The sequence below is a fragment of the Momordica charantia genome (assembly GCF_013281855.1).
Source record: "Momordica charantia cultivar OHB3-1 chromosome 11 unlocalized genomic scaffold, Mcharantia_2.0 BLBB01000011.1, whole genome shotgun sequence".
NCBI classification, from domain to species: Eukaryota; Viridiplantae; Streptophyta; class Magnoliopsida; order Cucurbitales; family Cucurbitaceae; genus Momordica; species Momordica charantia.
This window is the reverse complement of record NW_028275159.1, coordinates 12,317,556-12,344,507: the sequence shown is the minus strand read 5'-3', so window position 1 is coordinate 12,344,507 and position 26,952 is coordinate 12,317,556. Positions and strand designations below refer to the sequence as shown.

The 26,952-nt window shown below is 32.6% G+C and overlaps 1 pseudogene across 1 annotated transcript; it reads right to left on the bottom strand.

Annotated features, from left to right (window-relative positions):
• Positions 1–20,561: 20,561 nt before the first annotated feature.
• LOC111023454 (cytochrome P450 72A397-like) lies at positions 20,562–25,020 on the bottom strand (annotated as a pseudogene). Its single transcript, XR_015788713.1, has 5 exons — positions 24,635–25,020; positions 23,168–23,385; positions 22,534–22,779; positions 21,303–21,690; positions 20,562–21,071 (listed from the first exon to the last, which is right to left on the bottom strand). The product of XR_015788713.1 is annotated as a cytochrome P450 72A397-like (transcript).
• Between the last annotated feature and the right edge of the window lie 1,932 nt (positions 25,021–26,952).

Sequence of the window (26,952 nt, the reverse complement as noted above, 5' to 3'; positions counted from 1 at the left end):
ATTGAGAATGAATTGCCTGGTCATCTTAAGAAATAGCAATCTATTAGTTAACGGTGTTACATCTAAAGATTGGCTATTTCGCGGTCCGGTCTTATACAAACTCATTGTATACGAGAACCCCACTCGCCTGTCTCCACACGAACGACCTGGATCGAGTCGTCTGTAACATTTACAAAGTGGACCGTGTCCATAGTGTTGCCAGGATAAGGTACCCAGCCTTATCCATATACTATAGACCCTTTAGATTATTCACGGAACATTATACACTTGTATATCAGGGGTATATCAAATGTAAACCTAGTATATCAGGTGTATATCAAATATATACCCAGTATATCAAATATATACCCAATAGATATACTGTCTCAGTTACATGATAATTACCTTGGATGTTTAGTTTATTGGATTTTGAACAATGCAATGCTATGAATTCAACAACAAATTGATTGAATAAAACTTTATTGAATATACATTTATTTTACATAAATACAAACTACGAGTTAGGGCAACACACCCAACAACGAGGTTGTAGACGATGTTGTGGAAATAAAACGTTTTCTTTCATGCTATACCAAATGTTATAAAAAGTCTGCTTTTTATTGCATAATTTCAATGTTACAAAATCTTTCCATAGCATTGTCAGAAACACTATAATAACCTTTTTATAGCTTTTAAAAAATGCTATAAAAGTCTTTGATAGCTTAAATTTAACGCTATGGTAGACATTCCATAACATTGTACATATCATCTAATAAATGCTATCATAAAGATTTTGCAGCATTTTTTCCATATGTCGTGGTAGCAAATGTTATGGAAAGTAGCCAACTTTTTCCATAGTTATGCTAAATGCTATTAAAACTTACATGATTATGTCATTATTTACCTTTAATAGCAACTATAAAATTCTATTAACTAGTTTTCATAGTTTTTTTTTTCAATTCAATTTATAATTTACATTTATAACATTTTTTAAATAATATCACAAATTCTTAGAGAATTGCTAGAACCACATTGAGATGTTTTTCATAATTTAGCATAAAATAATCTAATTTCATATTCACGCCTACAAAATATTAGAAATTGTAAAGTACATATAATATAAAATTTTCAAATTTCAACCACACGTCAAATTAAGGAAACATATAATTCCAAAAAAAGTTCACATAACTCTTAGAATGCTCTAATACGTATATCAAGTACATGTCCAGAGTCATCCTAAGTAAATATATATGAAGCTAAATAAAGTGCATAAATCTAAAAGACATTTCAAGATTAATTGTTCAAAATATTGGTAGATAGATACATCCAATGTGACAATAAATGTAGTGCAGTGGTGCCCTCCCAACCTATAAAAAAAACAAAAATAAAATATATTTGTAAGATCAAACTTTAATTTTTGCTTTCACATAAAAACGAAATTAAACTTAAAAAAAAATTGCTTACACATTCATATTTTTATTTTATCGACAGGTCATGCAACTGTTGGATCGGTATTACAACCCTAGAGGGGGGTGAATAGGATTTAATGAAACTTTTTGAACTTTTTATTGTGGGCCCAATTTAAACAATTATGTAAACTTTTTATGAACAAATTATTTTACACAAAATTAAACAACAAATTAGAAATACAAACACCCTAATTAATTTCACCACCTAAATAATTCAAATATAAATATTGACCATAAACATGATTAACAAATTCAAACAATTAATTTAATGCAATTTGTAATAAAGAAAATTAATTGAAAAGATTAAATATTGTAGAGTTAGAGAAAATGACAGTGGAAATTTTATAGTGGATCGACAACACCGACCTACCCCACTTCCCAAGCTCCTCTTGGGTGTTCCACTAGGAAACTTGACTCTTTCCACGGTAGGAGTCAAACCGGTACAAAGTCTTCTTTTTTCCGGGAGCAAGAAGAAACTCAATCATTTCTACGATTTAGGATCAAACCGTTACAATGCTTTTTTTCGGGCTCAAGAGCAACCCCTTACAAAGAATTGATAATTTGAATGCACAAGCTTACAAACTCTCTCAAAAAGTGGGTATACAAATTTTTGCTCACAAATTTATAAGAAAAATTCTTACAAATAAAAACCCTCAAATGGCTAGGAGAAATAAAATTGAATAACTCAAAATCTCTCAAATTAAAAATTTCTCTTACAAGAAATTAAAACAACATTGAAATTTTAGAGAGGAAAACATGAAGAGATTGAAGAGGAAATTGGGGAGGAAAGTTGTTGAAAATTTGAGAGAAGGAATGGTTTAAATAGGTAAGGAAAAGTTAAAAATAAATTTGAAATCAAATTTAAATTTGGACCATTGAATTTGGAATGATTAAAGATGAAAGGTTGAGATTTAATTGAATAAAATAAATAATAATAATAATAATAGAATATATATAAACAAAAACTCTCAACGGTAACTTTAGAAGTTGGTTTTTTTTTTTTAAATTAAACGAGTCAGCGCCTCTACAGGATTTCTGAATTTTTTTTTTGTTTTTTTTTTAACTCCAACGGTAACATCTTTTTAATATATATATATATATATTTTTTTTTCTTTTTCTTTTCAACTTCATTTGACTATAACTTCTCCGTTTGAGCTCTGATTTAGGTAATCTAATAGTCGTTGGAATCATTGTTTCGAGCTTTACGCTATGAACACTTAAAAATATTAAAATTATTAATAACATAATTAAATTTGTTATTATCAAAATATTAATTAATTAATTAATGTTTTGATGATAACAAACTTACTTATGTTATCAGATTAAAGGCCAAAAAGCCAACAATCTCCCCATTTTTTATGATGACAAACTACTAACGAAAAATGCATAAGACATTTAATAATAATAACATTAAGTCCAACATATGACCATAAAAATCATAATTGAAATTCATTCAAAACCTAATTTCCCAAAAATTAATTCATTTTCTTATTACCTCTCCCCCTTTTGGAATCAATCAAAAAGGACATTTAAAAAAAAATAAATAAATTCATGAAAGCTCATCATTTCTAAAGCAATTTAACACTTCCTCATGATAAGGGACAAAATTAGACATTTTGCAAGTTTTTGTAAAACTCCCCCTATCAAGATGCCTTATAAATAAATTAGCAAGAAAAACAAGTGCCATCAATTATAAGCAATTCTAAAATAATTTTTACTTCGAAGAGAGTTGCTCCCCTTAAATAGATAAACAATATGCATAAGAGGTGTAAAGTTTCAACATACCTTGATAAGCTTTAACATCAACACATTTAGAGTTTAATCATTGTCAAAACTTAGTAGAGGTGCTCATGGGAGTTTTTACAATTTTAGCTTTAATAAACTTGAACATTTTCAGCAAATTCTCCCAACATACCCAACATACTCAATGTCAAAAACACTATACATATTCTTAAAAAAAATCACATAAACAATAAAAAGCAATATGTAGAAACAATTTCATCAAATTCATAAATGAAATATTATAACTCTCCCTAAGGATATGCATTCTCCTCTTAAAAATAAAAATCAATTAATATCAAGGACATAAAGGTAATCCAAGAAAAATCATCTCAACAAATTGCACAAGATAGATATATTAAAAATAAATCATGGTATATCAATCTATCTTAAACAAATTATCAAAATATTCCACTAAATTTTCATTCAATAAAATATGGCATAAGACAAGTATAATTCCAAAAGAGCAATTTGAATTATCACGATTAAGCACAATAAACCACATACATGAAAGATACTCTCAATTGAACTTATCAACTTATCTAACAAAAAAATTTAACAACAAATCCATGCAAGATTTAAGACACCATCATGACACAAAAATATCAAATGTTAGAAAGTAAGAACCAATTGATAAAGAAAAACCAACATTGATATCAATTTGTCAAAATAACAATATCACCAATTATGCCACCAAAAAAAAGTGTTACAAATTAAATATAAGCAAATGACATCATAAAAATATTAATCAAACAAACACTGATGCCAAAAGTACTTGATCATAGATCTAATTTGACTTGTCTCACCACAAAAAAATATATCAATAAAAATAGACAAAAAAATTACAAAATTCAATTAAAATCTTTTGAGCAACAAGCTAATGAAATTTTCAAATATGAATCACTTTCATAGATACTCCCCTTATAAAAATTAATTTAATAAACATTACAAAACACATTCTTTTGAACATAGGACAAATAACATACTTAAAATAATTTTCACTTCACAACATACTCCATAAAAAAATTATCCAAACACAAAATTTATCTCCATGAAAGATACATTATTGAGGCAAAAAAAAAAAACTTATAGAAAGAAAACTCTAATCCAATGAGCAAAATAATGCACATTTCTTTTTCAATAGAATTAAACAATATTTTTCAACTATGAAGAACAATATTACTCAAAACTCAATATCCTCAATATCACATGTAAACTATGCCCAAAAAAAAATATATTCAATAATTTCTCAATGGCATATAACAATCAAATATTTCAAATAATAAGCCATCAAGATTATGGATATAGATCTCAAAATAATTGAACACAATATTTTCAAGAGCATTAATCCATTAAGCAATAAGGATTAGAAATAAATAAAAAAATCTACCACATGTTTTCAAGAGTATTTATCCACTAATCCATAAATAATCAAGTAAAAAGATTAATACCAAAAATATTTCCAACATACTCAAGGGCATTTAATCTAATCAACAATAAGGTTTAAGAGACAAATTCAAACTTCTCTAACCCATCAAGAAGGTATAATTATTCCATCAAATTATATCAATAGCAAAATAATCTAAAAGAATAAAGGTTACCAAATAGGCAATTTTCCTTTGTTAGGTTCAAGCAAGCCATGACGTTTCTCATTTGAAATTTATTTTCAATTTGAAGTCCAAAACAACCATTTGCTTCCTTGAAATCACACCTACAAAAAGAAACTCAACCAAAAGATTTTGGTATCCATCTCTTGGGTCCTTCATTCTTAGTGAGGATAGATTTTGAAACCCATTTCAAATTATTTCCAATATTTTTAGTGTTCATTTTTGGCAAATAACAAGTATAGAATTTATGACCAATTTTGCCACATGACACAACATTAGACTTCTTAACATGTTGCTTTTGTACTCAACTTTTGATGGAGAAATTATTTCTTGGAGCATTTTTCAACTTAAAGCAATTAGGCCTAATATGACCTTTAACTCCACAAAAATGACATATAGGCAAATTTTGATTTTACAAGCATATCTCTAGCCTTTTCATTTCTAGGTACAAATTTAGTATTATGCACACATTTATAATTGGAATGAACATGCTTAGGCACAAATTTAGCATTACGCATATAACTACTTCTACCACAAGCATGATCTGGCACAAAGTTTGATTTTGTATGCATATTTCTATCATTTTATGTTTATGCATAAATTTAGCACTTGTATTGAAATTTAAAGCATTGGATTTAGACAAGTAACAAGAATAAGCTTTATGTCCATACTTGCCACATGAGGAACAAACAAAATTATGCAAAGATTTATTGTTTTCAACAAATTTATGCAATCTGTTTTTCTTTGAGAAATTTTCTTTCGAAGTATTGTGAGACTTTGATTTTTGAGAAAAATTTCTTCTAGGACAAGTATTTTTGTGCATATTTCAATTTAAAGCACTTAGGTCTAATATGACGAAGTACTTCTCCAAGAGACATAATATAACCACTACATCATCTTGCAATTTATCCAATTCAGCAACATTCACATATTCTGTTTCGTCCTAAAATCAACATGGTCAACATCAAAAACTTCATTTTCATGCATAACCATGGTGAGAGGTTATATATTGTAGTTATCACTCGCCAACAACTATATTTATTGTTCCTATCCCCGTATCGGTTCACACCATTTGTTGAGAAACATAAATGTAAATTTATTGATTCCAAACCAAAATCTGGCCAAAGGTAATCTATTAACCTCCAAGAGGGAGAGTTAGCTAGATGCCGCAAAATACCATCTATTTTCCTACTGTACTATGCCATGTCAAATTATTAGCATGATCGGAGCTCCTAAATAGTATAATGAATCTTGGAATTATCGGAAAGTACCACATCTACTTAGCGGGAACTCCTTCTTTCTGTTTTGTTGTATTCTTACTTAGTTTCCATCTAGGCAAACTACAATGAGGACATCGGTTCATGCGTGAATATTCCTTTCTGTACAAGCAACAATCATTGGGACATGCATCAATTTTCTCGTAATTCAAACCTAGAGCACACAATATGTTCTTCGCCTTGTACATGGATTTTGGCATTTCATGCATTTTTGGTAGGAGATCACTTATTACAAATAGTAGTTCTGAAAAACTCGAAGTGCTCCACCCAAATCGTACTTTTAAGTTGCATAATCTGATTAGAGCTGGCAACTTCGTGAACTTTTTACATCTAGGGTATAATAGTTTCTTAGCATTAATAGTTTCTTAGCATTATCAAACATATTTTCAAACGATTTCGGTACATGTGAAATTTCATCATAAACGGTATGAACCATATCAATCACATAAAAAAAATTCAATATCATCTTCGTCATTCTGATTGAACTCATCATTCAACCTATCTTTATCCATCTGAGGTGCATAGTTTCACCATGCCAAAACCATACCCTATACCTATGATCAATACCATGTTCGTACAAGTGATTTCTAATGGTTGTAGCATCCTTAGATATATGATTCCCACATTTCAAGCAGGGACAATGGATAAAATTAGAATCATTCGCATGACGAAACTGAAATACGATGAATAACTCGACTCCTAAGTCATAATCTTCAAACAATCTATTTTTTTCATCAATGATTTATCAATTGTCCTGATATTAGGCAACCTATTTATTGATGACATAAACAATTCAAGTATTATAATGGTGCGATTAAATTATCTTGCTCAAGTAAGTTAGATATTTAAGGTTCTATTTCATGTGCTAGAAAATCTTTAATTGCATCGATTTGATATGAAGTTTGAGCCAGAACTTCAATGGCTAAAATGGATAAGAAAATGAATGTCTTCATAAACAAGTTCATATTCAATTTTCTAACCAGGACAAGGAATGCATGATACAATTGAAGAAATATAGTAAGCAAAGACATTGTTGGGTTTTTGCCCTAAACTCGTGGTTTGTAAACATAAAACAAATATTCATTCAATAAAGTTGTTATTAATGTTTCTCTTAGAATTGCATTAACCCAAATCTAATAAACTAACATTTGAGGTTATGTCATGTAACTGGAACAATATATAACAGATATACAATATATATTTCATATACAGGTACCAGTGTAACCTAAATGGTCTATAGTATATGGATAAGGTTGGGTATCTTATCCTGGTAACACTATGGATACGACTCACTTTGTAATAGTTACAAATGACTTGATCCAAGTCGTTCGTGTGGAGACATGTGAGTGGGGGTATCCTATACAATGAGTTTGTATAAGACCAGACCGCAAAATAATTAATCTTTAGCTGTAACACCATTACCTAATAGATTAATATTTTAATAGGATGACCAGGTAACTCGATCTCAATCTTGAGTGAGTTATAGACTCCTTCCTGTAAGGGCTCGTCCTTTGATTTGTATGGGTGCTAGTGGCTCGAGTCGTCGACTCAATATTCATATCATTTTGGGGACGAGACCGAGTAGGGAGCTGGGAACATAACTACACAAGATGAAATTCACTCATTCCCAACTTTGGAGTAAGTAGATGAGTGTTCTCTTAAGTATTGATTTCGGGACTTGAAAAGGGGCTCTACCCTCTCACTGGCTAGAGAAGGACTTCCAGTTATTGGTCGAACCATAACTGAGTTGTTCATTAGAGGATCAGCGGTACTTAAGGTCCAAGATGTAACACAGGGGTAAAAGGGTAGATTTGACCAAACTATGGTTACGAACACTCGTGAAGGATTGACTTGCCGTTAATGGTCAAAATCCTTGGACGCAAAATATTTTATAGTGAGAAGAGTGCAGTTGTGGGTCTTTAGTGGAGTGACCGACAGTTAACGAATTTTGATTAATATGGTTAATGAGTTTAATCGATTAATCTCATATCGTTGAAGCTTCTGATCTGTAGGTCCATTAGGTCCCCTAGCTAGCTCGAAAAGGATGGTTAAGAACATTTAGTCATGAAAAAAAATTCAATTGTTCAAATTTGTTAATGGGAATGAAAGTTAATTGTATGAGATGCAATTCACATAACGTATGTTGATACATTATAATATAAAGTTAATTTTGAATTGGATTCAAAATTATGAAAGAGATGGATATTAGAATTTGATTCTAATATGGTTGATTAAGTTAAGTTTAATTTAGTTACATATGATTTAATTAAATTAATGAGATATGTTAATTTGGTTAAATTAAATTAGATTAAATTAAATTAAATTAATAACTCTTTTTATAATTAATTAAATTAAATTAAATTAATTATTAATTTAATTAAAATTGTTTTAATTAAATTAAAATAAAAGAAAACCTCCCACTTTCCACCATTAATGGTGGGAAGTGGGGAGGTGGTGAGTGGGGAAGTTGTGACTTCCCACCACTCTTCCTCCCTTAAAAAATGGAGGTTCTCCCATTTTCTTTAGTTCCCCGATCTATGGTCGATTAAGTTCCTGAAACTCCAATGAGAAAATCTCTCTCTTGATCTCTCGATCTCCCTCTCAATTATAAGACGGTTCCCACAAATCGAGTTCTTAACATCCAGAGGATAGTGAGGAAGGTCTTTTGGTGGTGTTGGTGTCTACATTGAAAAAGTGTCTTCAAAAGTATATTTTAGTAACTTTCTTTTAATCATGCTTATGTCTTTTCTTTGTTGTATTTCCAAAACAAGATCAAAGCACATGCGTTCACGTGCTTCCGCTGCGGGATTCGATCCCTTCAGACATAACTACAAAAGATAAGTGAAAAATAAGGTGAATGAGTATACCTCCTAAGTCATACAAACCCACGTGCTATTCACTCAAGACTCTTATATCAATAACAAATATACTTTAGGTCATTGAGTTTAAAAAGTGAAGGAAAAGACTCATATAAGTAGCTGTTAAGTACAATCATAAAGCATATATATATATTACTTTATATAGTAGCCTAAGTTTCAATTGTCCATTTATTTTTCTTTTGTGCTATTTTAGTTGTAACATGACACTTTTTCTATAAGTTATTTTTTGGGTTGGCTTTTAGTGAATGAACAATTGAACAACACGAGCATAATTCCAAACACCCTACCCTCCCACTCTCTCGATCATCATTCACTTTATTAAGTATCGGTGAAATTCTAAATTCAGGCTAAACCATAATAACATTTTGTAGTCACAATCATGATGCAAATTATAAACCATAAGTCCAGTTCTTAATCAACCTTATAGCACAAGACACAAACTCATATATAATTCTAAAACTTCCATCTTAATTTTTGGCTACAGTATTATTGAATCAAAACTCCCCAAAATTGGCTACTATAACTGCAGGATAGCCACATAATTACTTCATACGACAATTATTAACCATTAACTGGCTACCATAATGGGAAGATAGCCACACAACTATGTTTCCTATCATCAAAACTATATGTATGTTTAAATAACTATGGAAGGTGGTGATTCATATAATGTAACGTCCCGCGTTCTCTAGCTTGTTTATATTTGATGTTTAAATTGTGCATTTGGATTTTCCCCTAAGCTCATCATTTAAATTATTGGATTTTCTAAATTTAGGGTTCTAATTTTAAGTAAGTTAGGACTTAAATTACAATTTAAGTTTAATTTCGTTTGACCAGGACAAATTGAGTTTTCAAATTTTGCAAAGAGTTCAAAGCTTTGAAAATTTAATTTTCGTTTTTAGACTTATTATTATTGAGTTTTTAAAATTAAGTTATTCTCTTAAATCTTTTCCCAAATATCTTTTTAGGTTTTTATTTGGGTTTTTAATTTAAAAAAAATCAGAAAAATCGCTTCCTCTTAATTTTTAGAGCATTAACCTATTTTTGGTTTATTTTTGGATTTGTTTCTTTTGTTAAATAAAAGAAAAGAAAAGAACATAAAAAGGAAATAAAAAAAAAAAGAAGGAAACCCAAGTATCTCCTTCTTGTTCTTGCTCCCTTCCTCTTTGTAGCAGCCGCCCACCCCTCCCTCATTTTCAGCCACCTCTGCGGCGACGCCCACTCCAATGACGGCACAGCAGTCCGGTGGCGCTCTATCTCTGGCATTTTTGTGGTGGCGCGGTACCTCGGGTAGTAGCGATGGCAACTGCAACTTATAACGAGACTCACGGCACGATGCGTATTCCACAAGCATTTCCTCGGCGTAGCGATAGCGATCCAGCGTTGCTCCTCCCCTTGAGCATAGATCTGCAGCGCCCTCATGCAATCCAGCGGCAACACGTTTTGGTTTCTCGGACGATAGCAACACTTGTAGTGGCGGCGCGTTCCCAACCGATTCGATAGGGGCAAGCGGCCTTTTCCGACGTGATTCCTCCATGAACGGTGTCTCCCCCATCCACGAACAACTGCACGATGGAATACCCACAACCCGAACCAGCAACATCAGCGACCACGACCCGCGAATTTCGGAGGCTCGATCTTAAATCAGGTGTTCTGAAACTTTTGGACGACCTTCCACAACAACTGAAGATTATTTTCGACGATGCAACTCTAAAATCTTTTGACCCACGACCCACACGAATAGTAACAGCAGCGACGAAGCCGTTGCAGAAGCATTTTTGACGTATAGCCTGAAATCCGACGGGATAGTAGCATTCCGACACGTTTTGGCGTTGACCCGCACCCATTCAAAGCCTCTTTCGTGATAGCCACCCCTTTGGCATCGATTCGGCATTGACCCACTCTTAACCCAAGTGATTCGGTGTGAGTTAGTAGGCAACAACTCACCTAAATTGAATTTCAGTTTGATTAAAATGAATTCTAACCCAAGTGTAATTTCGTTTGTTTTAGGAACTTTTTGGTAAAGCTTAGTAGTGTGCTAAGGACCCTTGTTGTAAGTAGTTTCTTATTTGAGGGGATTGTTTGTTGTGTGTTGCTATGAATGAATCATGCTTGTGTGCCTATGAGTGTTGTTACATGATAACTTGTGATTGGTACAACTCTATACATATTACCATTGTTATATTGTGAGTTGGTTGTATTCTGACTATTATGAAAATTTGTTGGCATGTTGGATGTGTTTCTGGATTATTGATAATTATTTTTATGTTCATAAAAGCATACTGAGTTCTTGCATGTGAGAATGACTATATTTGTGATAGCATGTTGACATATTGTTTTGTTGTTAGCATGTTGTTTATGTTGCAGAATCATGCTGGACTATTATGAGCTGAACATTGATTCGTATGTTGCATGTTGAACTCATAGTAAGTGAATGTTGTGGAATCTTCATGGGTCATGATTTAGAAGCATGTAGGACTCTGGTGAGAGTTTATGTTTTGTTGTGAAGTGAATGGGTGAGTATCAGGGCTAGGGGGCTGGTACGTCACTGGTTAGGTATGGGGGCTCCGGGTACAAAGTTCGGGAGTCGGTACGCCAATATTGGATAAAGATGAGTGTCGATGCCTTAGCTATGGTGGTTAGGGGTCGGCACAGTGAGTCTTAGTGGAAGGCAAGTATTGGGGCCTTGAGAGGAAAAGACAAGGGTCAATATGTTGTAAAGTCATCGATGCCTTAGCTATGCGTGGTTATGGGTCAGTGCAACAGTTTGAGGCTTCAGCTATGCGTGGTTAAGGGTCGAACACCAAGCACCGTAGAGAGAAGTGTCAATGCCTTGACTATGCGCGGTCAGGGGTCGATACGACTAGAAGAAGTAAGTCTTGGAGGTAAAGGAAAGAGAATTACTAAGTTTAGAGAAGTGTCGATACCTTGGCTATGCGTGCTCAAGAGTCATTATGACTCGGAGTAGGTCTCAGAGTTTAAAAAGAGAACTAGTGAGTTTAGAGAAGCGTTGATGTCTTGGCTATGCATGGTCAAGGGTCGGTACGACTCGAAGGAGTAAGTCTTTAGAAACACGAAAGCAAACTAGTGAGTTGTGATGTGAGGCTTGTTTTTGGCACGTAGGGTGCATGTATAGTCAAGAGTATGCATAAATAGTTTCTTTTCATTTAAAGCATGACGTTAATGATAAGCATGATTTTTTGTTTTTATGATAAGCATGAGGTTTGTGCGTGTCCCTTCAGGTATGTACTGTTTACTAGGTACTGTGGTTGTACTCACCCCTTATTTTTCTCACCAGATTTTGTAGGTAACAAGGTTACTCTTTGGAATGGTGATGGCGAGGAGGAGGCTTGACCAGCCGGAAAGACCATTAGATGTGCTACTTGCATTTAATTTCTTTTAGTTAAGATGGTTGCAGTTATTCCATCTTGTAGTTGAGTTGTTAGTAGTTGGTTCTGTTTAGTTTTATGGTTTAAAAGATGTTTTAAGTTGTCAGTTCACTGCTATTTGGGGTTATTAGTTTTGTTTAGCTTTTCGAACTGTGGGGTTGTAATCTATTAAGAATAACTATTAATACATTTGGTCATGTTGATGTTCATGTTGATATTAAATTAGCTTTTGCTTTGTTGCCATTCGAGATTTTACTATTCGTTTAGTGGATAGTTTATGGTTAGTAAAGGTTTCTTTGAGAAGGTTGGATAAGGTGAAGTTATTATTAAATGGATTATCAAGGATTGAGTTTTGGTTAAATCTTGAATGTTGTTGGTTAGTTTGTTTAAACACTTGTAACTGTTATTAAACAAAGTAGCGCAGTGGAAACGTGGTGAGAATTTGTCGTGATTTAATTATCTAGTACGAGTGGTGCTTTTTAGGTGGTTTTAGTAACGTTTCCCGTTTGGAAATGTTGAAAATCTTGGGGCGTTAACATATAATGATTGCGATTAAAATTAAAAAGAAAAAAACTGAAGATATTAAAATTATAGCTTAGTGAGTAACCGTTCAGTGACTTATTGATGGCGCACGAGACTATGAATCTACTACAAAGCTCTAGGAGAATGACTAATTGAACAATGTTACATAAACAAGTCAATACATTGTTCCACTATTTTTAGTATCCAATTTCTTAATGAAAAAAAGAAAATCTCAACCAAAGTAGCTGAACTTAGTGAAAGTAAGCTTTCTTATCACTCATAAATTATTTATGAAGGATATATATATTTCAACACCCATGTTATTAGGAATTAATACAAGGGATAGATTTCAGAAAACAATCTTAATGAAAAAATAATACAACTACCAACTCATAACACGCATTAAAAGAAGCATATGTTTACTAGAGATGATGAAAAACACCATTCCTTAGTATACCACGCTGCATATCTTATTATCAACCTCACTTTTTTCTATCTAAAATACATCAAAGAATAAAATAATAAGATAAAGTAGATGTACAAACATAATACAATATACAAGTTAATGGCAGTAAGATAACACTAAACACAATATAAATACATGAATGGTGTTTTGAATAAAACGAATATTTACTTCTTGAATATACAAGTTAATGGTGGTAAGATGACACTTAACATGTCAAGTGTCATTCTTTACTCCATAATCGAAACCACCTTCCTTAACAAGTCTGCTTGTTAACCACATTCCTTAACATTATTTAGTCATCAACTTGTGTGCCATTTATTTTTCAATCAACAAAATGGCTCAATGACAATTCAAGAGGCATGTATTAGGAATTCCTTAGCCTATGTATTGTCTCTCAAGAAAGATGAATTGTGAATTATGTCACAATAATTTGTTCTAACATCAATGATGCTAAAAGTACAACATAGTAATTCACCGTGACTTACACCATAATCTGATTAGAAAGAATAAATGAATAATATGCCAAATTGAACCAATTAGTACTACATACTTGACAAATTTCCACAAAAAGAAACAAATTCACATCAAACTAAATTTTATTACCTAAAAAACACTTCACATTATGTATGGCTAATCTCAACTATTTTAACTACTGGAAACCTAAATTCATCTCATCTGAGACTATAGACGAAAAAATGAAACAACACAGCACAAGAAGCTTCGTAACGGTTTAAGCTATAAATCCAATAACAAAAGACCTCACTGCCAAATCTTATCTCCCAATAAATAATAGATTTTTACCAATGAGGTTTTGAAAAAAGGGAATTTATAAGTATGAAAAATAATGTATTGGTTGGAGTCAGAAACTGGGGAAGTCTACAAAGAAGGAATTTTCTGAAAAAGATTAGTGAAACGGTACGTAGAGGGAGGCAGATAGGAACACACTTGGGTTCGATTGTTCGCTGCTGTTGGAAGATGGTCGTCGTCGATGATCATGGCTGTTGCTAGGAGTTAGTCGTCGCAGGGTTGACTTCAATTTTTTGCCGCTAAGATTTCACGAAGAGCGTGCCAAGGGGGGAGGGGTTGTTGTAGTGTGAAAAACGTGCGATGAGGGAGGGAGATAATTTACTTTTTTTTTTTTTAACAAAGTGATATATCCCTTACAAAAACATGTCCTATCATGAAAAGTTGTGTTTCTTTATTTATCAAAAAATTAATTCTATTCAAAAATTCCAACAGTCCCCCACATGAATAAAATTTATTTTAAAACATGTACGATTACTCATGGATAATAACTATGTCAGGATAAGTAGTCTAAGACTTTGAACTTTCTCTAGTGAAAACTATAGAGTTTACATAGTTGATCAGTAGTTAAAGAACTTTGAACGACCTTTAGGAATAATCAAATCCATAATAATTACATAGATATTCTTCGAAGTTGTATTAGTTTTCATGTTTGTATTCATTTTGGCCTTGAATACCGCCTAGTTTCATGAGTGTTTTTGGAGAATTTAGCCTTACAAAATTTTCATAGAAATGACCCCTTCAGACCCACATAGGTGACTTCTTTAAAGAGTATCATGGCAAACCTCACTCTCATAAAAGAGCTAAAGAGTCATTAAAAGCATATCTTAGCCTCATCCATTTCTAGGTTAGCACTAATTTTTATGATAGGAACGGTTAGGAATTTAGAATTCCTTCTTAGTGCTCTTTTGAGTTGTATACATAAATTTGTTTCCGTTTTGAACCTAGATCTTGGGATCTCCAATCCGCTAGATTCGGTTACCATTATGTCAACTCTTATATTATTGGCTTAAAACTCATTCTTGTTGAAAACAATTTCATTTTCTCTCTCGCTAAAACTTTCGTAAGTGGATCCGCAATATTATCTTTTGATTTCACATAATCAATTCATATAATTCTATTTGAGAGCAAGTGTCTTATGGTATTATATCCTTGACTTACTATTGTACATTAAAAGTTGCACTTGAATTCATATTACATTGAGTTTGATAATCCACCCTTGGATTTTTAATTATTAGTATCAAAAATCCAATTTTCGTCACTTTATCCTCAAAGTACGATTGCAACCCATCATTTTGAATATTTTTAAATAGTCGTATTATTGTCACTTCCCAATAATCTTTTCCAAGGCTATTTGCAAATCTTCTAAATTTAATCACTACATATGCTAAGTCCAAAAGTAAGTAAATTTGTAAGATTCATTAGACTATCATTTATACACAATCCTTCACTTTTGAAATACTGCGCGAATATCTTTTAGATAAATTGAGGTTTAATATATATCAACGGTAGTCTCTGTTGGATTTAAGACTTTTTGCTTTTGCAAGACACCCCACAATTTCAAATATTTATATCAAGTTACTTTTCCCAACTTCATGTAATAACTATATGCATACTTTAAAGTACGTCATTCGTAACAAGAATGTACTAATTGCAAAGAAATTTGGATATTTAACTATATCCAATTACTAGAACAAAAAATCGGGTTTTAATAATGAACATTTCCCATCATTAAAGGGAAACGATGTCAGACTTGTGTCCGACATCCTTTCAAGTGTTATTGTAACGTTTTATGTCAGGCGAGTATCAATGATGAGTCAAGCTCGTCACTATAGGTGACCGCATTATTTCCTACAATTTGTGGGCGGGTATCAATGACAGACATTTTAGAAATGTGTTATGATTTCGAAAGCAATTTTGTGGCAGCGGCTTGGGTATTGGCAGCACATAAAGGGTTAGATCAATATCGTTGTTGTGGAGTAAATTAGATCTTTATTATTCTTAGTGTTTTTCATTCTTGTACCTAAGTATATTGTGTCAAATACTTAGAAGCTAAGGGGTTTTTGTTGGGACCTCAATAGGGTGAATATCAGACTGATATATTTGAGTGCTTGTATCCAATCTTTTTAGTAATGGAACCCACATCTGAGTGGAAGGCTGGACATAGCCCATAAACTATTGGAGTGAACCAGTATAAATTCTTGTGTCATTTATTGCTTTCCCTTTAATCTCTTATTTGTCTTGTGTGATTTTGATTCACTGGATATAATTGTAAAAGGGGAAATTGTTTTAGAGAGCGCTTAATTTCCCAACAAGTGGTATCAAAGCTGTAAGGTTGAGCAATCATGGAATCCAGTCACAAGTCACATCACTACTTCGACGGGGTGTTGAGATTTGATGAGGATAATTTTGCGTTTTGGAAGATGCATGAAAGTGATAGATCTTCTTACATATAAGAAGATACAACAAACCTTGAAAGAATGACCGGCCACTGCGATATCAAATAAAGAGTAGACAGAGATGGATGAATAAGCGATAGCAATCATCAGGCTATGTTTGACGACAAATGTGGCGAGTCTTGTGGCGAGCCAGAAAACAGCAATGAGACTGATGAAGGCTTTGACTGACAGGTATGAAAAATCTTCTGGCAACAGCAAGGTGTATCTCATCACATGGAAGAGGGTACCTCAGTGAACTCTCACATAAATGAGGTCACTGATCTTATGAACAAGTTAGAGTCTATGCAGATCACGTTTTGAAAGGAGGTGAAGGCTATAAAACTGTTGTCTTCTTTGCCTGATAGTTGGGAGACGATGAAGACGGCGGTGTCAAATACGTTAGGGGACAAGAGTTTGAAATTTTCAGATATTTGTGATGCTGCAATTGCTGAGGAGGTCACAGAAAAGAGAGTGAGAAGAATTTTGCATCCACTTCTGGAGGGGAGAACAGTTTGGAATCAGCATTGGTAGCTTAGAGCAGGGACAAAAGGAAGGTGAACTATAAGGAAAAGCAGTAGTATACTAGCTAGAGGAGTGGGAGCAGTAGTGGGGATGTGGAGTGTTTTTATTGCCATAAGAAGGGACACATCAAGAGATTTTGCAGGAAGCTAAAAGATGATCAACAGAAAGGAGATTCTGTGAATGTCACAGAAAGAGCGAAAGAGTTTCTAACCTATGTTGACAGCAACTCAGTAGATCGACCATCAGGGTATGGACACTGCAACATCGGTACATGTATCTTCAGACAAAAAGTGGTTCACATATGTCACTAGTCAGAATGGCGAGGTAAAGATGGGGAACAGGAGTATCTCCAAAGTTAGAGGAATTGGGGATGTCTTTTTGAATACCGATGAGGGAAAATAGTTGGTGTTGTGAGCTGTCAAGTATGTTCCAGGTTTCAAAATGAATTTGTTATCTACTGGAAAACATGATGACGATGGTACAAGAGTGAGTTCTCATAAGGTAGCTGATAACTCTCTAAAAGAGAGTTATTCTAGTAATTATTTGGATAGATCTGTGCATAATTGTGATGTTTTGTGTCTAAACTATTTATAAAAGTGAGGAATTTAGCAAACAAGTTAATTACCATGTTTTAATTCCTTGTGTTGAAGAATTGATACAAATCCTACTTATTTTTTCCCTGTTTTGTATTAATTGTGCAGAATCTGGAGAAGCTGCTGAGGAGCAGCATAATTAGGGGAGAAATATCGGAGCATGGCAAGGTTAGAGCATGTCGTGCTGGAGCATCGCATGCTGCAGAACTTCGTGGGCAACCCAATAACAAGTTCTATGCGGGATTTTTATTTATGTCCGTACAACGCGCATTTTACTGAGTTTTGCCCTAATTTTCAGGGGAGCTATAAAAGCAACAAGATGAGGGTTGTATCATCATCAATCCCCAAGAGGAACATATCCCAATAGAGAACATTCTTTGCATGCTGGAAAAGACAGAGCAGAAATTCACCATTTTTGGAAGGGAAGCTGACGATAGAGAGAAGCTGCTGCTAGTCCTTGCATGTTGGTATCTCTTCATCTGCTCTTTTGTCTTATTCTATAGAATGGGTAGTATTTTCTACTTACCCATTTCGTTTTCCCCTTCCCCATGAACTAAACACCATTTTTTGGGGGAGATTCCCATGCTGTAACTGATGAATAACTAATATTCTAGCTAATTCATTTTGGTATTAAATAGAGCTATGTTGATTTATGTTATCTTACTGAACATTGTTGGCTACTGTGTCGAGTATGCTAGCTTCTGTATGATCCGGAAGGGTGTATGGTTAGTTGAACTATTCTATTTGTGATTTAGCTAATTTTTTCTAGTAGAGTCGCAGATACTTAGGAATAAGGTTCGCTAATCATGCTTAGAACTCGTTTTTATCGCTTGGGTATCTAGCAACGGGAGTTGTGAGTATTCATGTCTTAGTATCTCGGAAGGAAACTGTGTCGAGTTGAGCAATAATAGTCGATTTTATGCTAGAGTAGAGGTTGTGATTTATTGAGAGCATAAGGAATCTTCTCCGTCTTTCCCATAACTGTTATCTCCTTTTTTGGTTACTGTGCTAGAGCCTTTTCGTGCCCCAGCATCTATTGGTTGTGTTCACTTTTGCAATCATTTATTGCTTTATTTATTGTTCTTTCTTTACAGTTTTTAATATAACCAACTCTATTTGTTTTTTTTTTGTTGCTTTTTTTTTGTATTTTTGAGCATATTCTTAAAATAACACACTAAGTCCTTGTGGATTCGACCTCGTTCGTACTACAATCCAACAATATAGTGTATACTTGCACTTATATCGACGCAACAATAGCTGGAAACTTCTGAAGGGATCCGAGGTAGTGGCAGTGGGCCAAAAAAGAAGCTTTAGTTTATGTGTCAAGATTTGAAGTTGTCAGGGGATTTGAGAGACAGAGGATGCATAAGGCCGCAGATGGTTTATGGCGAGACTTGAAGGAATTGGCAGCATTGATAACCAAGACAGCATTAGAAATTTTGACATCATTTCAAGTACAACAGCTGGGAAGTAATGGAAATGGAAAGAGGAATAGCTCAATGAGTTGTTCAATAGGTTGCCAGTTTCCAGCTCTAGTTGTCAAATGGTTTGGCAAGCTGATGAAGTCGCATAGGCGAAAGGGTGCATCGAGGGAGAGGACTATAGTGGGTGCTGAAGTCAAGAGTTGTGTCTCTGAAGTGGCAACAGACTTGAGTGGGAGTGCCAAGTCATTAGAGGGAAAATCTTCCTTCAGAGGTCGTTGGTTCGATCGAGGAAGGAAGCATCAGGGACCATTAGATCGAGTTGGAGTAGGCTGTGTATCAAGCGCCTAGGAGACAGGACCACGTAGGATTGCTCAGTATCGGAGTAATCACATATGGAGCTTGGATAGGGCAAGCACAGATGGAGTCTTGGTTGGTGTCAAGAAGCTGCTAAAAGCTGTCCATGGAGTAGGAGTAAAGCCTTGGTTGGTGCCAAGATGTTGATCAATTAGAAGTTGTTGGCAGTCAGAATTGAGACATTTGAGACACTGTTATTGCAGTGGAAGGCGAAATTTTTATCTTGTCTCTAAGCGGGAGATTGATGGTTTGGTAGTTGTGGAGCCAAAAGCCAAAAACCATTTTTTTTAGGTTTATGCCGCCACATATTCTTATATATTATTTTGGTTTGTGTGGGTGTGTGGTCGTTAAACATAGCAACATCCATGGGTACTTTGTTTAATTGATTTTGGGAGGTTGTTTGGCAGCAATTTTGTGGTGACGACTCGGGTATTGGCAGTAGAGAAAGGTTCGAAAATTGTTGGTTTGGGGTAATTTAGATCTTGATTATTCTTAGTGTTTTTCATTCCTGTACATAAGTATATTGTGTTAAACACTTAGAAACTATGGGGCTTTCGTTGAGACCACTAGAGGGTGAATATATGGGTGAGATATTTGAGTGCTTGTATCCCAATCTCTTTAGTAGTGGAACCCGCATATGAGCGGAAGACTGAACGTAGTTCATAAACTGTTGGCGTGAACCACTATAAATTCTTGTGTTGTTTATTGCTTTCACTTTAATCTCTTATTTGTGTTATGTGATTCTGATGTACTGAATATAACTATGGAAGGAGAAATTATTTTGGAACGTTTAATTTCCCAACATATTACTCTTTTAACATCCTGTACGAGTGTTAGAATTTGTGGATACAGTCTCAGAATCTCATACATAATCATTGTTAGCCATCATACTTATTATGGTAGAAAGTAGTAATTAACATAAGGATTTTCGAGAAAAAGCCACTACAGTTGCAGATGAAGTGTTTGTAAAAACAACAAAGAGAAGAGACCAAAAATGAGATGTATAAAATAAGGATTTGAAATTAACTAAATATTCTCGAGGTTACATCTCAAGACCAATTAGCAATCAAAAGACTAGTCCATCATGTATTATTACAAATCTGTTTTTTGATCTTTTTGATGTGGAATCCTTGACAATTACTCCAGTTTATGTAGGACAATATGAGCTCCATGTTGGGGCTGAATTGTTACACTAGAGGTTGGAGCGTGAGTATATGATGAAGAAAGTTCAAATGAGAAGCGTTGTAGGATTATTGTTAATGCCGTTTTGGCCTCAATCATGGCAAAGTTTTGTCCAATGCATATTCGAGGTCCCCAGCCAAATGGAATGAAAGCAGTTTGGTTATTTTTCGTTGCTTTAGAAACTCCCTCAGAAAATCTTTGTGGTTTGAATTCAAGGGCATCTTCACCCCATAGTTCACGATCATGTTGGATGAGAACTGTTGGTAACCCCAACATCACTCCAGCTGGTAAAGTCAATTGTCCAAGCCTTGTTTCCTTTTGAACAAGACGAACTATCATACCCACTGGTGGGTATAATCGAAGAACCTCGTTCAAAATCATAGTTACCTGTACCATAGCAAAACATCAATACTTAGCTTACACAACTATTAGATTTAATAACACCTCCTTGTCGCAAACACAGACTTTAGAACTTTACATTTAATAATAACTAATCCTTGTTCCAAACGTCCTCTAAAAGTTTAATGTGGATTATTTTACCTTACGAGAAGATTAATATTTAAGTTTAGTTGCATGATAAAACAAAGTAGAAAGTAAATATAAGAAAATCAAACTTACAATTTTTAGACGACTTAAACCATCAAAATCTGGCTCTTTGTTACCAAAGACTTGTAAAACCTCTGCTCTTGCTCGTTCTTGCCATTCCGAGTGTGAACTCAATAAAATCATAGTCCAAATTAGTAATGTAGCAGTAGTTTCTTCGCCAACAAAATAGAAAAGCTTGCATTCTGTAATCACATCTTCTATGCTCATTCCAACATCTTTGTTGTTTCCATGTTGTCGAATTTCGTTGAGATTAGATTCCATGAGAATTCCTAATAGATCATTGTGTACAGCTTCACCTGCCTCCATAGCCTTTTGCCTTTCATTTATAATACCTAATATCAAACTTTTTATCTCTTTATCTATCTTTTTCATTTTATTGTTTGACTTGGTGGGTAAAAACCTGCAGAGAATACCATTGACTTAGAGATGGTAATAGGAACCTTATCAATTGGCATGCAATCAAGGGACTATTTGACCATTCAGATTATGTTACTTGTCTTTACATTCAAACAATTGATTAAGTGAATATGGGTTTGACAGCGTTTTGACATATTTGTTTTTGAAAACTGTTTTCGAATTCTGTGATTTAAAGCTGAAATTTTTTTAAAACAATATTTTTATGTTTTTAGTGTTTTATGATTTTGAATTTGAAATTTTAAAATGCAGAATTACATTAAAAATAGATAAAAACTTTGATAAATATATTACTACATGTTATAAACACATTTCATTTTTTTTTAAATTAAAACATGTAAAATCTAAAATATTATAAATTATACGACGTTGTAAATGATAGTTATGCGAAAATTATAACAAAAATGTTAATAAATAAATTAATATTAGATTAGATTAAAAAATAAATATATAGTTGGTAACAACTACTAGTTTACAAATATATTGTTAAACACACGTTGAAATTTTTTTAAATTGAGATTCAATTTTCAAATCAGATATCAAACACATATCTGAAAACACTTTAAAACAAAGAAAATACAACTCTACTTTTCATTGAATCCCTTGTTTTCAGATTTTTATTTTCAAATCATCAACCAAACGCACCCTAAAGTATTTGTATGACTACATAATTTGTATAACTAATTAAATAATGATGAAAAATCTTTACGAAGTGAAAGCTAAATTTGTTATTCATCAGTGCTTGTATAAGCCTAAAAACCTTCAACGTTTTCAAGTGAAAAAAAAAACACTTTTGTAGAAACTTTGAGTTAGAAGAGTTTGTGTTTACCTCCATCCCTGGAATATAAATCCCTAATGTAGATTTAAGCACAAGAACACCTAGTTCTTCTTGTAGTTTGAAGATCCTTTTTCCCTTTTCATAGCTACTCCCGAATGCTGTTCGAGAAATAATATCAGCAGCCATATTTTGCAAATAAGGCATCACATCCAACTCGCACAATCCCTCGTTGGAGACCATTCTTTCCCATTTGTCAACCATCTCGTTACAACTGTGAGAGAATGCCGGTACCATATCCTATAAGCCAATTTAAGGATATGTATGAGTAATTAGGTTTCAATGAGTTTTATTCAATGTATGATCCAATGAGCTCAAATGTTTTTCTCATCTATTTTGGCTAGAATCCATCTTAACGAAACACCTTGCGATGTAAGGTCCTTGTTTGATAACCATTTTGTATTTATTTTCTTGGTACATTTTTTCACATGACAACACATAACCAAAACTTTTTTCAACCATTGAAAACTATGTCTTTTCTTTTTAGTTTTCAAAATTGGTTTAGATTTTGACTTTTTTTTTTTTTAAAGAAAGTAAATAGCATAATAAAGAAATACATCGAGTAAAACTTGAAAGTAATGTTTTCATATGTTTAATTGGTGAACTAATAAAAAGGAAAGGGATATACCTTCAACTTCTTCAAATGAAATGCAGGGTTGATTATTTTTCTGTGTTTAGCCCATTTTTCTCCTTCATAGCTTACAAGTCCATCAGCAACCAACTTAACAAGAGGATTTATACTTGGCTTTTGAATATCATTGATTAGCATATATGCTGTTTTAACCTGTTCTGCCTCCATGATGTGCACTCTTGGAATGGGGCCAATCCACATAAATGAATTTTTACCTGCACTCCCCAACCATTTGCATGTTTTACCACAAAAGTTTTTGGATTAGAAATCCAACAATAAATTTTTAGGATAATAATAAATGTCTTATCTACCGAACTATATTCTCATATTAGATTGGTTATTTTAGAATAAAGTTTTTTTCGACTTTAACAATTGCAAAATTGTTGATCGAATTAAAATTTTTAAGATGATAATAGATATCTTTATCTAATAAGCTATGTGCTTGAAATCGTGCATGTTAATACAGTTTGGAAAGTTTTTATTTTGTCTTTTCAAATGAATAAATAATTATTACGTTAGCATTGAATTTGAAGGAGAAACACTTTCTACATTGGACTTTGATATTTTCAATTGTAATAATATTTAAGAGCATGCATGTGGTTAACCCTCAAGTAGTTTAAAAATTAAGTATGTTTTATATATCAACATTTATAGATTCCATCTCAAAATCAATTGGTAATGAGAGGAGTAATCCATGTCTATTATAAGTCATTGTTAAATCCACTCTCTTTTCAACGTGGGATCGTTAACATTATACAAAGTAGAGTTATTAATGACATATATTTTAAATTCTAAGGGATCAAAGTGCTTGAAAAATATGCATGAGAGGAATGGTTTTATTGCTAAACAAACTATATGAGTGAAAATTTGAAACAAAAGTTACAAGGGTAAAATTTTTAAAAAGCTTCAACATTCACCGTCGAACTTTCAATTTTGTATCAAATAGGTACTCAATAGTAACCATTTTTTAGTTCACTTTTGTGTGATTTAACGATTAGGTTGATTTTGAACACTAATAAAGAAATGATAGATAAAATTTTAAAGTTTAGAAGAATATTTTTGAACTATAGATAACTTACCACGTTGGATAACTATTCTATTTTTTTATATTTTATTTTTAAAATGTTATGTTTGTTCCCTACAATTTTGTATAGAATATTTTTAGTATTTCTTGACAGGACATTTAAACTTTTAACCAAAATTATTTTAAAAACAATTACAAATTTTTAATTTTAAAAAATTGGCTTAGTCCTAAATCATTAAAGGAAAATAAATAATTACAGAAGTAATTTTCACGAGCCTATTTTTCAAAAAACATAGATTAGTTATTATAGAACAGAGTTAGTAAAAAATAAAGGCAGCAAGTAATACATGACAATTTGAGTATAACTCTAACGGTTGAAAACTAAATAACCATGTATAGAGAGGTGCAAATATATGATATACGACATGTGTGTTTGTTACCATAAATTTGGATGGTTTGATGAACGGAAGGAAGGACACGTGGAGCAATATGATTGGAGAAGTTCATGGGCTTCGAGTTGGCCCGATCATTCGCCGCGGATCTGTACTTGAGGTCTCCGTGGAGAATCCGGTAAGAATTTCCGGCGAAACCTTGATTTCTCAAGTACTTCTCTAATTTCTTCGGTCTCACCCAAATCCAGTCCACGACTCTCCATGCTCCTACCAGTAACCACAACCCAACTATTATCCAAACTGAAATCGTAGCTCCAACCCACGTTTCCATAGCGAGAGAAAGAGATGAATGGTGGAGAAGCGGAAATTATCTCTACTATTTATAACCACAGGAAAATATTGCAATTATTTTCCTCATGCTTCTTCTTTTCTAATTTTGTCAAAATTATGAATTTACTCTATAAATTTGATGGTTTTCAACTTTAAAAATTTTCAAACTAAGGATTGTTTTTATCGATGAGCAAGATAGGAACCTGAAACATTAGTTGAAACTGTGCTGAAGTTGAAATTTGAATTGACCTTTTTTTCCTAGGTTCAATAATTGTGGGGTGGGATCCAAGTTTTACCCTTCAAGAAATATAATTGGTACGCCTTATCCACAAACTATATTATTTCAATGGGCTGGTAACGGAAGATTACTTTTGTAGTAAAACGTGCTCCCTTGCTCTATCCATCTCATTATTTTGACTTGTTCAATATTATTATTTTACTCCGCTGACATATTTTCTTGTGGCATGTTATGTGCCAAATCGTTTTGTTGTTATATTACAATAAATGTGTAGATGAGAGTTGAATCTCCAACGTCTAAAGAGAACGAACAAGATGTTTTAATAGCAAGGAATCGTAATTGTGTACCAAATTGTTACTTGCTAGTTCACGTAAATTCACGTTAACAGTTAAGTAATGGTTTCACAGCCAGGAAACTTATGAAATTCAAAGTCTAAAATTAGGACATAATTGAAAAGTTCTAAAGTTTAGAAATCAAACTACATACCATCTTTTTTTTTCTCTCTCTAGAATAACGTAGATACAATCATTAAGCTTCATGAACAAAACAATTTAAACCATTTTATTTTTATTTCAAATAAAAATTTTTACTGGAATTTTTTCCATTTAATATTTTTCTTATATATTTTATGCTAAAATTTAAAAATATTGGTTTTCAATTTTCTTTCAACATCAAGTAAAAATCTGTTCCTGTCAAAAAAGGGGAAAAAAAAGTAAAAATCTGTTGAGCAATGTAAGAGCATGTTTTTAGGGTTGAGTTAAAAAGAAGCGTTTTTAGTCTAAATGGTTTAATTATAATAATTTTTTTTTGTAAAAATGGTTTAATAACAAATTATTTTAATATTTTGCTTCACATTTTTTAAGTGATTTTGAAAAGTTTCTTTTTTATTTTTTTTGGTTTTATAATAAAAAATAATTGTTTTATAAAAAAATGAAGTTATTTCATTTCATAAATACTGAATAAAAATTTAATTAAGTATATGACGTGAATATTAGCAAATAAAAAATTTAAAGGTAAATATATCAAATGCCTAATGAGTTAAATCCAATCTGAGCATAGTTTATAAAACGTGTATTACCCTTCCAAAATTGATATTTTGATCTTGATCTACCTTATAATTATTTCACTAAAAATGTTAAATATATATAAATATATATATATATATATATATTATTATTATTATTTTTACTTGGTTTCTTGGAGGACAAGTTGAAAACTTTGGATTGATTCTCACTAATTTTGTGGAAAATTCTCAAGTGGAAAAGTCTTTCAAAGTGTCTCAATACAAGTCATTGAATTTCAATTCAAAAGAGGCAAAATTAAAGTCCAACTATTTCCAACATATAGTTGAAATAATGAAAATGATATACATATATATAGATATATGCACATTTATTTATTTTATTTTTAACATATTAAACAATGTGTTGCTGTCTTAGCTTCCATTAACATTTATTTTTATTCTGCTTAAATGTTTCTATTATTTAATGTATTTTTTATGTGTAAAAAAAATAAAAAACAAAGTTCAAACCGGCCTAAATATTTTTTAAAAAATTAATGAAAAAGTAATATCAATATATGTTAATTTGAGCATATCTCAATTAGTTAAACACATATATCTGTAACCATAAAAATTATAAATTGGAATTATAAACTTATGGTTAATTGATTAATTAATTAATTTTAAATTATTCATTTTTGATTATTCTCGGATATATCGTTACTTTGATTTTTCGTAAACTTCTGTATTACCAAAGATTAGTGTTATTTCATGAAAAATCCAACCACACCCACACCC